The following is a 12,484-nucleotide window of genomic DNA, read 5'->3' on the forward strand; positions in this document are numbered from 1 at the left end:
ATGCTTTTTTTTTTTTCCATCAGAGGCCATTTCTGGCCTCTCAGCACTTCCCTGCTCCTAGGAACCTAGCTGCTTGTTTATTTATTTATATGCAGTGCTGAGGATCGAACCCAGGGCCTCCCACATGCCAGGCAAGTGCTCTACCACTGAACCACAACTCCAGCCCCAATAAAAAAATAGATTTTTATTGCAGGAGTCCTCACCTCCGTCCCCTAACCTCCTTCCCTGCCTCCTCAAAGTGTGTCCCTTCAGGGTTCTCTTCTCTCAGCTAATCATCAATTCAGAAATTGACTTTCCCCATGGATGTATTAATGGCAGAAATATGATCCCAAACGCCTTGCCATGTACTCAAATGTCCCCTGGATGATTGCTGAAGAGGAGGTTCTTTAAGAGTTAGGGCTGTGTCCCTTGGTCCTCCTCCTCAGGCTGCCTAACGGAGTGTGTTTAAATGTAGTTCCAAGAGTCCAACATCAACTCACTGAAACTGCTTGATACAGTAGTTTTAAATTAATTAATTTATTTTAATCAAGTATATATGACAGCAGAATGCATTTTGATTCATTGTACACAATTGCAGCATGACTTTACATTTCTATGGTTACACACGAGACAGTGTCACATCCTATGCACAGTCATGCATGTACCTAGGGTAATGATGTCCATCTCATTCCACCATTTTTCCTGCCCCCCTGTATCCTCTCTATTGATACAGTATTAATGAACTCCTCCCCCACATCTGCAGGACATTTCTAGTCCCCCAACTCCTCCCCATCACCACCAAAAATAGGGTGCAAAAACTCTGCTTTATCACAAGCTCCCTAAGTTATTCCGTGTTCATTAAGAATGAGAACCACTGCCCAACACTCAAGACACAGGGTAGTCCTCTAAGAACTGAGGCACAGACCCACATGCCAGCTCTGTCTCCTCCACCAAGTCATGTCTCACCCTTGCAACGTGCCCTACCCCAACCCCGTGCTCTTGATCCCTTGTACCTGTTCTGCTTCTTTTTAGCACAGCATTTATCACATTATTTATTATACTTATTGCTTCTAGCCTCTCCCCCAGCCCTTGCTAGAATGTGAACTCCATGAGGGTCAGAGGTCTCTGTTCACTGACTTGTATGCTCCAGTGACTGGAATGCAATAGTATACATTGTAGGTGTTCAAGAAATATTGTCGCATGAATGAATGCATCAGGTATGAAGAAGCACCTCTGTGGAGAAGCATCAATCCAGCTAAAAACAAAGATTATTAGAAATCAACTACCTACTTCTGATCTTCTTCTTCTTTTTTTTTGAGACAGTCTAAGTTAACTCACGATCCTCCTGCCTCAGCCTCCCGAGTCATTGAGATTATAGGTGTGTGCCACTGCATCCGTCTACGATCATCTTTAATTACTGAGACTGCCTGTGGGTTCCATGATGCAGAAGCAGGACTCGCAGGCTCAATAAAGCCAATATTCTCCCAGCCGTGGTTTATTCTAGCAAAAGAAAATCAGCAAAGGGAAAGTATATGGTGAAGCCCAGGAGAAACCAGGCTCCTCTTCTAGGATCACACTTAATTCCCCCAGAAATTATGTGTGACAATGTTGTGCACGGCCAGTGTGAGGTGTGCCTTCAAGCCTTGTGGTTCGGTGTTTTTATTGGGGCCATACTGATAGAGTATGGCCTAGGACCTCAGACATACAAAAATAGGCATTTACCATAATTCATATGGTTCATATGAGCTATCTGATCAGACTGGCTTAAGGTCTGTTAAGCCTTAAGCTTAACAGCTGGCTTAAGGTCTTCAGCTCAAAAAGAAGGAGGAGGAGGAGGAGGAGGAGAAGGAGAAACAACAAGTATTCTTATTGAGCAGGCTATTCCACAGGCTCAAAAGTCAGCGAGGCAATTGCCAGGACTGGAGGCCTTTGTTTGGAATGTGCAAGGTTAGAGCAACCCAGGCCTGCTGGATTAACCCTTTCCTGCACTGACATCTACAGCTCTCAACTTGGACCCAGCTGAGCCTGTTCTGTATCAATATATGGTTCTGATCTGACTTCTCCCTAAATATCATTGTTCCTAATTAGGATATACTTACAGGCTAATTCTGCCTCAGAGGGCCATATGTTCATTTAACAAAAAGTTTAAAAACATGTACTGTGTGCTAGATGCAGTGCTTTACTGAAAAAAAAAAAAGAAAGCAAAAATGAATGTGATAGACATACTTCCTGTCTTCAAGAGGTTGAGAGTCTAGTCTAGTTGTGGGCCAGTTCTTAGACCTGGTCCTGTAAAGGATTCTTCTGAGATAACAATCCATATCAATGGCAGGCAGGGGAAGAGTGAGGATGGTAAAGATGTGGATTAGAAAGCTCCTTCTCTATGATTAGCCCTGACTTTTGAACCTGTAACCAGCAGTCCCTAAAGTTCCTGTGGCTGGTCTGAGGCACTGGTCTGAGGAGCTTTGCTTGGAGCAAGGCTATCCTCTGAGACAGGGAGTCCCCAGGAGGTATCAACATGTGCTATATACTTATGTCAAACACTTATGTGGAACCTACTACGTCCTAAATCTTGTTCCGGACATCCTATGGGCATTAACTGCCGTGCCAGGCCCTTCCTGTAGCTCCTGACTCATTTCTGGAGTTCAATGGGCTGTATGATTTAGGGGTAGCAGATGTCACCATCCCAGAGCCCCTTCGAGCTCTGTGCTATCTTATTCTCACATGCCCATCAGCCTAGCCCTCCATCCCAGGCTCATGTTCTTGGCCTCTTCCTAACAGTCCTTTCCTTATATCCTTAGGGACCCCCTTTCTTTTTTGAGCATACTCCCCTATATTCATGGATTTTCCTGCTAATGCTCCTGGCATTTTGCTTTCACTGAAGCTAGACTTTCCCCTGGACATGCTGATGCTAGGCTCAAGTAATCAATGAGCAAGTGACAGATGAGTCTCTGAGTGTCCTCTGAGAAGCAGGCTAGGGCAGAAACAAGGGTAGAAGCAGGAGCTCAAGAGGACACACCCAAGGGCAGATCAAGAGGTCTCAGAGTCACATTTCAGTGGGTAAGAAGAGATTAGGAACTCTAAGACAAGGCAAAGGAGGACGGGTTAAGAGGGTGACAAATGGGAACTTGGGAAACCCAGGATCACACAGCCCTAGGGCACCTCTGTGTAAATTCCAAAAAGGTGTCCCTCCCTCCGACCAAACCCAGGTGTATCAGGCACACAGCATGGCAAGTAGAGTGTGTGTGGCCTGGGTTCCAGCTCCCATTCTCGCCTTTCAGGGCACAACTTGCACCTGGGTATACAGTGGCCCTGGGAAACCCCAAGGCAGAAGAGGCAGCCCTGCCTGCAGTCTCCAACCTACGTGAAGCCAGCAGAACAAGTCCAGAGGGGCTCTGGCAAAGCTGAGCCACTGTAAGCATTCTCATCAAAGGTGCAGTATGGACCCAGCTGTGGCACCTGGCTGCAGTGGTTTCCAGTCTTGTAGCAATCTGAGTGTGGCCAGGAAGAAAAGACCTCAGAAACATATCTCAGTTGGATGGAATGAGGGCCGGCAGGTCTCCATCCTAAGGTAGTTTCCAGAACAAGGGAGCCAGGCAAATCAACATTTTTGTCCTTGCTTTCTGAACCCACTCTCTCCCCATCCTCCGTTGCCTGTGCCAGCATCTCAGATTCTGATCCTTTATACCATTTCTATGTCCCTTAGCTCAGCATCAGCTCTGCTTACATGCAATAGAGGTGCCTGTGGATTAAACACAGAGAACCATCCTCTCCATGAATGCCAACTTGATGATATTTATGTACCATAAAATAACAATAAACATATAATGTGTACATTACTTTGTAGGAGAATCATTTCAAATATATCATAAGTGATAGAGATAAGATGAATTCAACATCCTCTTTTTGCAGAGAATGAAACCAATGCTGGCATAGGGCAATGTCTTTCAGGGTGGGTCACAACAGCTAGCAAGTGGCAGAGCTGGGATAAAGAGCTAAAATAATAGCCAGATGGGGAGGGTAGCCGGCCCCCGGGGAAGGCTCACCAGTGGTTGTGCACTAGGCCTTGCTTTTGCTCCTCATCTGGGAGGTTGAAGCAGAAGGGGAGTCCTAAGCATGCTCAGTAATGGCAGGGAATCCCTCCCCCAATAATGAGAACCTCAGGGAAGGGGCATGCTGCTCTCAATAATAAACTGACAGTGTATTGTGGGAGGATCTTCCCCAGAATCTGGACATAAGTTTTCTAAATTTCGAAATATTTCTTAAAGTTTCTGTTTCTCTTAAAGTGCACTGTACTAACTGGGATGCACAAATAGCAAGTGAGCCCCCAAGAGTAGGGAACCCACTCTTTCTTTCCTTGATGTTAGGATGTCTAGGGGAGGCCCTAGCCCAGTCTGCCCTTGCCATTCTCTCCAGCCTGGGGAAAAGCTGTGCCTCTCGGTAAAGGTTCTTTTCAAGTCCTCGTGGATGAGGAGGAGGAGGCTGGGCTGTCTGGTGGAGAGCTGCAAGTCCTGCTCATACACAGCTGGGAGACTGTCTATGGCACTTTTGGGGAAAGCAATTAGTTAGTTGTATTAAGAATTTATTATATCTTTTAAGCCAATAACTACCATTAAGAATCTAACCAGGGCTGGGGTTGTGGCTCAATGGTAGAGCCCTTGCCTAGCACATGTGAGGCACTGGGTTTGATCCTTAGCACCTCATTAAAAAAATTAAATTAAATTAAATAAGGGTATTATGTCCATCTACAACTGAAAAATTTTAAAAATCTATTCTAAGGAAATAATGTGACATATAGAAAAACCTTTATGTGCGAAGATATTAGTCACAATGTTGATAATAGTAGGCACAGATGTCAACAATAGGGAATTAGTTTAATAAGTCATAATATATATTTTATAGTTTAATAAGTCATAATATATCTTTTGATGTTATATAGTCATTAATAATGATGTTTTTTGTAATGAGTTTTTTTTTTTTAAGGTACTGATGATTAAACATGCTAGGCAAGCCCTGACCACTGAACCATATCTCCAGTCTCAAAGGCTGTGGTAATTTGTTACACAGCAACAGAAAACAAAAGCACTTATATTCCCACATAACTTTATAATTTTCTGTTCATTATAAATATTTGATAGCCACACTGTCAAGCTGTCTGCCATGGTGGACAGGGTCTATTTGGTGCCATCCGTTAGGCTAGCTATTAGCTACATGAGGCCACACAGAAACACTTGAAATGGGGCTGGTAAAATCCAGGAACTGAATTGTTTTAGACTTTAATTGAGTTGAAATAGTCACACACTGCTAGTGGATAGCACATTGGGCATCACAGTTCTAAAATTTATTTTAGGGTAATTTTAAAAAATGACTTATTAAGCAAACTGCAGGTAGATGTCCACATTGAAAGGAAAAGGTGTGAGAATGTACAAACCTAGACGGGAGGCTTGAGGGACAGGAAGGACAGCAATAACCAGTCCTCTGGCCCTGAGTGTTCTTATCTCTATAAAGGAAACAAAAGAACTGCCCTCAGTTTCAAGGATCAAGAAAGAGGCTGTTTGCAGAAAGGCTGTTGTGAAGAAAGCCACTCAGCTCTACCACTGCCCTCCGGCTCAGGCCAGAGGAGCTGCTTTCCAGGGAGAGTGGGTGCTTTCTGACCTGGATGGCCCACACAGAGGAGAGAGGAAGGGCAGACTCCTGGGTCCCATCCTGGAGTCCTGAAAAAGTCTGTGCCTTGAGCTTTGTCGTTCCAGCTCAAAGACACTCCTGCTTTTCATTCTAAAGGCACTGGTTCTCACCTTTCTTTCTGGGTATGCTCTTTTGGCTGAGTACAGGGGAATTCTGGAATCTCCCCAGAGGGAATCACACCACTCTGAGGCAGCTCATGGCCCTCAGAGCTGGAGTGGGGGTGGTGAGAATCTCTTCCTGTGAATGCACAGCAGACTGCTTGGCAGGAGGCAGGGAAGGAGCAGGACACAGAGTGGGGGGAAAGCACATTTAATATTATGAAATAATCGTGTATTTGGATAATGAGAAAAAATTGCCTATTTTCCTAATATAAGATACAGAAACTGAAGCTAGACAAAATATTGTTGGCTAGTGGGACAGGAGTCTAAAAAGCTCAAGAAAGCCTTCTCTAAGGATGATGGGAGGTAAACTAATGTAGAAAGAGAAAAGAACTTTGAAGATAGGTCTGCTACTTAAAAGCTATGTGATCTTGAGAAAATTACTTAGCATCTCTGAGCCTCACTTTCTTCATCTATAAAATATAAATAATTATTCCTATTACATAATACTTCTGAAAGTTATGCTTTATTTAAGATCATGTCTAACTCAAGCATCCATATACTTCATCTGATTCTAATTATCTGGAGAGGCAGGAGCAGTAGGCAGAAGGTACATGAGGCTCCAGGCCTCATGTGAGGGGGTAGATGTGAGCAGAAACCAGGAGCTGGGGGTTGGTGAATGAGGCCCCAGAATGTTCTCTGATATATGAAACATCTTGGAATAGTTGCCCTGTGCAAGGGGAGATGTGGACGAGAAGGAACCAGCATTTGAAAATGTGTGAAGGGTTGACACCAGAGGAGTAACTGGTGGGAAGTGGGGGACCCAGAGGCAGATGGATAACCTCTTTCATTATCTCTCTGCAGCTGGTGAGGTAACCAGTGTCTATTAGTAGTGGGATATTTGTCATGGAGATGAGGGAAGACTGATTAGGAGGACTAGAAAGGGCCGCCTCTATGTGTTCATTTCTACCCTTCCTGGTTGGGACCTTGCCATGGTATGAAGAGTTCAGTTCCAGGGATTTATTTGGTCTGCAGGGTCACAGTGTTGTCAGGGTGGGGGAGGCTCTCTTTTCAGTACCATAATGAGGCTCCTTCTGGTTAGACTTTTCCAATCATTCATCAAAGGCCATGCAAAGCTGAGTCTGCAACCCAGGGAGGATATGAGTGAAGCTGTGCTCTCCAGGCAAGAGATTGAAGGCCATGAACTCCTTACTTTGGACTTTTATTGATGTCAGTATGTCAGAACCAGGAGACAGCACAGGGACACAGGCATCAGACCACCTCTAACAGAGTTCCTGCAGGTCCAAGTCCATCAACCACTCACCTGATGGATTCCAAACCCCAGTTTGCCTGGACCAGTCCAGATATCTCTGCTCCCCTGAACTCACTCCTATCCATTTCTCTAGAACTGCCACACCTCTGTGGCTCCTGACTCACCATGTTTAAAGCCCTCATTTTGATTCAGGAAATGTCAGAATTGAAAAAGGGCTTAGAAGACATCTAAACACATCCCTTATCTATACTCATGGAGACACTGGAACCTAGAGAAGGAACTGAAGATAGTAATGAGTGAAATCAGGACCAGAACCAGGATGGTATCTCCTGACTTTTCCCTGTCTAGGGCCATGTGGCCACCATGAAATAAGAGGTCCCTTAGGACAAGGAAGGGGTCCCTTAGGAAGTTTTTCTTATCTATCAGTAAGATCAGCCTCCTCCTCAATTTATATTCTCTTATATTGCCCCTTCCAAATGGAAGCCCTGTGAGTCGCTGACCAGCGTTTCCTAGACATGGGGACACTGCAAGGCACCGAGTAAGCACTCTATCATGTGTTTATTGATTTACTAACCAAATCAATGTAGATAGGACCAAGTCAAATGACCCAGCTTTCAAAGTGATCTTTGGGGCTTAGAAAACTGGATAGTTGAAATACTGTATCAGAATATAATAATGTGAACTTGAGCATGCATGTGCTTTGGACTCAAAAATTTAGATTTGAATCCTAGTTCTGCCATCTACTGGCTATTCGTCATCAGGCAAATTGCTTAACTTTTAACCTCAGCTTCCAGATCTGTAAGAATCACAATGCCGACCTCAAAGAGTCATTGTGAGGACTGGGGTTGTGGCTCAGTGGCAGAGCACTTGCCTAGCATGTGTGAGGCACTAGGTTTGATCCTCAGCACTACATAAAATATGTATAAATAAAATAAAGGTATTGTGTCCATCTACAACTAAAAAAAAAAAGTCATTGTGAGAGTTAAATGATGAATTTAAAGTACTTGGGACACGCCTTTGGCACAGCTGAGTTCTCAAAGGCTTTAGTGATGCTGCTAATTGCTGGTCCCTCCCCACAACTCCTTCTAGGAGCAGCCCTCACTCACAGCCTGCAGTCCACATGGCCCCCAACACTGGCAGTAGGGTCAGCCTATTCAGTCCTTTCCTTGGGACATGGCCTTCAAATTGCTACCTTGAAATGAACTCTGCTTTGGGCCCACTGGAGGAGCCAAGGAAATTTAGCTGTGGGAATCCATTGGCAGAAGGTGCCCCAATGCCATGGCAGGGTATTATTGCCCTGAGAGCCCTTGGGAGACAATGCCAACATAGGGGTGTTGGCCCAGCGCAGAGGGAACTGGCATACTATGTTTGCCATGGGTAGTGGGGGTGGTGACAGCAGCAGGGGCTTGCTCAACAGTGGGCATGACAGAGAGCTGGCACTGGAGCCTGTGATGGAGGGCTGTTGTTGAGGTCATCATGCTCAGGAGCAAACATGATTCAGCCCCCCCCCCATCTTTTAAAAGAGGGTCTGGAGGCCCTACTATATCAGTGGGGGGCAGGGATAAGAATATACATATACTCTTATGATCTTATAGCACCTTATTATTTTTAACCTAAACCCACAAAACCTGGGTCCCATGTAACCCAAAGACCCAGCACAGAGTAGTGGGCCTTCCAAGTGCTGAGCCCTCACCCACCTGCTCCGCCTCAGACACAGACAACCTCGTCCTACTCTTTCTTCCCCACACCCATTTGCTCCCTGCTCTCAGCTCAGACATCTGTTCCCCACCCACTCTTTCATCACCATCCTCCCATCTCTCAGCCTGCTCCTAGGTGATGCTGTCTGTCTGCAGCATCCTCCCTACCCCTGTCCCCTGTCACAGAGTCACAGACCCTCAAGATTTTCCTCTAACATTTGCAAGTCCCTGGCATCCCCAGTGCTGGACATGGCCAGTCCCAAGGCAGCTAATTCCATTATTGCACAAGTCAAATCTACCTCCCAGGAGACAAGCTGGTCCTGGTATGTCTCCTGGGGGTTCTGTCAAATGAGTTCACTCATTATATTCCATGACAGCTTTTGTCTCAGACATGTGACACTGGAGCACTGTTTCATGTCACCTGAGTTCCCCATGTCCAGGCACTCACTGGATCAGCTAGAAGATGGATTTTTCTAAAACATTCAAAGTATCCATCTCCCCCCAGATGGGACCTTGCAGCTTATAGGGTAGTCCTCACCCCTTAGACTGATATTTATGGTCTGTCTCCAATTTTATGTACACAAACCCTCAAATGCAAGTAAACCAGTGTCTGCACTCTTACCAGAACATTCCATAACACTCCTGCCTCTGGGTTCCAAGCCATGCTTCTTTTTCTCCTTTGGAGGCTTTACTGGCTCTGAAATGATCCTCTCCTCACCCTGTAGAATATAGTCTTCGCCTCTGTGCTTTGCACCTGCTATTTTATTTTGGATGTTAGTCAAGCTGTCCAGGACTTCTCAGGAGTCGTCACTACTGCCCTTGGTCATTTATTTAAGAAAATATTGTTTTCATGTATGGGTTCTTTCTGGAATGTATTTCTTAATTTGAATTTGTTGGATTATTCCAGAATAAGAATTTGAGTTATTAATTTTCTTGACTTCTTCTGCTACTTACCAGTGACTTAACTTGGTATGTTCTCCAATTTCACATTTCTCTAGTGTTTTTCAGTATAACCTTTGATTTTTCTATACATATCAGGCGTGAGCTTTAAACTCTGTCCTCATTATAGGCAGGAACTTGAAGGAGTCAGCTGAGAGCACATATCAGGAAAAATAAATAGGGCTTCACTCTTGGCTTTGCTGACACTCACCAGCTGTAAGAACTTCAGCATCTTATTCCATCTTTAGCTCCAGTTGTCCTCATCTGTTAGAAGGACAGTACCCACTGCCTGTGCCATGAGAAGCCATGAGGATTTGATCAGAGAACATCTCAGTGAAGTACACATGACACAACAGATACTGGCCACTACTCTCAGTGATTCTCCAGGTCAAGTGCTTCAGCCCTGCACAGTGAGTTAGGAAATGCCCAAAGCAGGCCTCTGACAACAGTGATAGTGATGACAAAAAAAGTCCAGCATGGAATCACACAGCTCAAAATTACTAGAAAACTGTGATACTACCACTTTGCCTGGGTAGACAAGCCTGGGCACTTCTTCCTTATCCACTGTGATTCTTGGGGAAATCAGGTGATGTGTAAGTCTGAGAGGATGAAGGGGCTTTGGGGTCTATGGTAAGAAGAGAATGGTCATTAAACTTTAGAGGCTTGGAAATCTACTCACCTCTTCTCTCCCTACTGTATACACCAAAGATCAAGGGCCAAAGTATTGATGATGTTAGGGCAAAGTAAGTGCTCCATAACCCCACATGAAAGGTGCAGATAGAAGTGGAGATGGAGAACATGCTTGGGTTAGTAGGCCCAAGGTCTTTCTTCCTGTGAGTTAATACCTAAAAGTGACTCAAGGGTTATGGTGACCATGACTCCTTTCCCCTGGGCTCTGGAGTCTACTGCTCCTCACAGATATGAACCCAAAGACAGGTGGATAGGAGGAGAACATGCTGCAACTAGAGGACACATCAAGGGCAAATGGCGAGCAGCAGCCTTAGCATGCTTGTGAGTTCATTGAGTCTCCTCTACTGACCCTTTAAAGTAGGTGGTATTATCTCTCCCATTTTGTAGATGAAGAAACTGAGGCATTACTGAAGCAATCTGCCCAAGGTCATCCAGCTGTGGTCAGAACTGGGACTTGAACTCAGGCAGACTTATTTCTGATTTGCCTGTTTTATATCCTGCCTCTTCTAAGGGACTCTATTTTGTGCCCTCAGCCTCCTGGAAGTGCTCATTTGAGCCTCTCTCCATTTATGAGCACTTACACCATAAGACAAGCAAGCTCACAGGGAGTGTTCTGGTGAGGGAGCAGGCAATAACCTGCATGATTTTCTTACAAGTGTGTGCCTGTGTGTCCCAGTATTAAACACAACCAAAAGGTGAAAGGGGCAAATTTGTGTCCAGGTTTGTAACTTGGAGAACAGACTTTGATCATCACTAAGATAACTAGACATATCTTTACTGTATCTCGCTGGCCCTTTTCTCCTTCTAAGCTGCCCCTGAGGGATGAGGAACATCCCTCAACTGCCATATTCTTTACCAGTGGTCCTTACTCTTTCCCAGTTAGCCCAAGAATGGCTCCAGGCCTAAAGGTCTCAGAGCTATAGGCTGAGCTATAAGCTAAGGGCCTTCAGTGTGGCCTGTTAAGAAATGATGAGCAGGGACCAAATATATTCTCAGTCTTGGGACTCATTGGGGAAATACAAAGAGAGTGAAGCTGTGAGCAGTGGGAGTTGAAACTGAAAGAATCCGGAGGTGGTTAAGGCTGTGGGAACGGAGGCCAAGGAAACTGACATTGCAGCAGAGCTACAATGTAGGAGAACATCATAGAGTTGGGGGTGAGAATGAGCTGGGTGGAGGTGAGGCAGACACAGAAGAGCTGAGCCAAGGGCAGCGTGAGGATCACAGCAGTTGGTGTTCCACCCAGTATGCACCTAGGAATCATCTGGAGAGCATTTAGCAAATACTGGTGCTCACAGCAGAGATTCTGTTTAACTGGGGTAGAGTAGGAACTGGGCATTAGATTACAAATCACTCAGGTGAATCTAACAGAAGGCAAAGCAAGGGTGGAGAATGCTGACCTTCAGAGAAGCTCCTATTGCCAAGGTTCATGGCTCTCCACAGCCTGCTAGAGCTCTGCAGGAGGCCCAGGGTTCAGGCTCTCTTCCTTTCACTGGCAGGCACTTTCAAATATTGAATCACTCCTGCCTTGTTCCTTACTAACAGAATCCTGATTTTGTACAGGTACTGGGGCAGCAATATGGTTCTAGAAAGATGGGCTCCATCCCAGAGGGTAAAGCCTAATCAAGCGAGCCAAATATAATTCCATCCCGATGTGATTACTGCTCAATATTTTTAAAATATTTTTTAAAAATTTTGAGAGCCATGTGCTCTCAAAATTTTTAAAAAATATTTTTAGTTGTAGATGGACATAATAAATTTATTTTTTATTTTTTGTATGTGGTGCTGAGGATTGAAGCCAGTACCTCACATGTGCTAGGCAAGTGCTCTACCACTGAGCCACAACCCTAGCCCAACTTCGAAATTTTTTATTGCTCACTATGAGCCAGGTGCTGCCCTAAGCCTTTTTCATGTATCAACCTACAGAATCCTTAATAACCCTGATGTTGCTAGATGATAAGGGCCGTCTTTCTGCACCAGCACCCCCACCAGGCCACAGCCTGAGCCATCAGAACTGGGTGTTTCCTCTAATAGCAGCCTTCTCACATGCTGCATGCCACGCAGTGAAATTAAAGCATGTCTCTTTGTGAGGCAAAGGGCATGATGTATATACTCCGGAGGCATTTTAA

The sequence above is a fragment of the Ictidomys tridecemlineatus genome, chromosome 6 (genome assembly GCF_052094955.1).
Source record: "Ictidomys tridecemlineatus isolate mIctTri1 chromosome 6, mIctTri1.hap1, whole genome shotgun sequence".
NCBI classification, from domain to species: Eukaryota; Metazoa; Chordata; class Mammalia; order Rodentia; family Sciuridae; genus Ictidomys; species Ictidomys tridecemlineatus.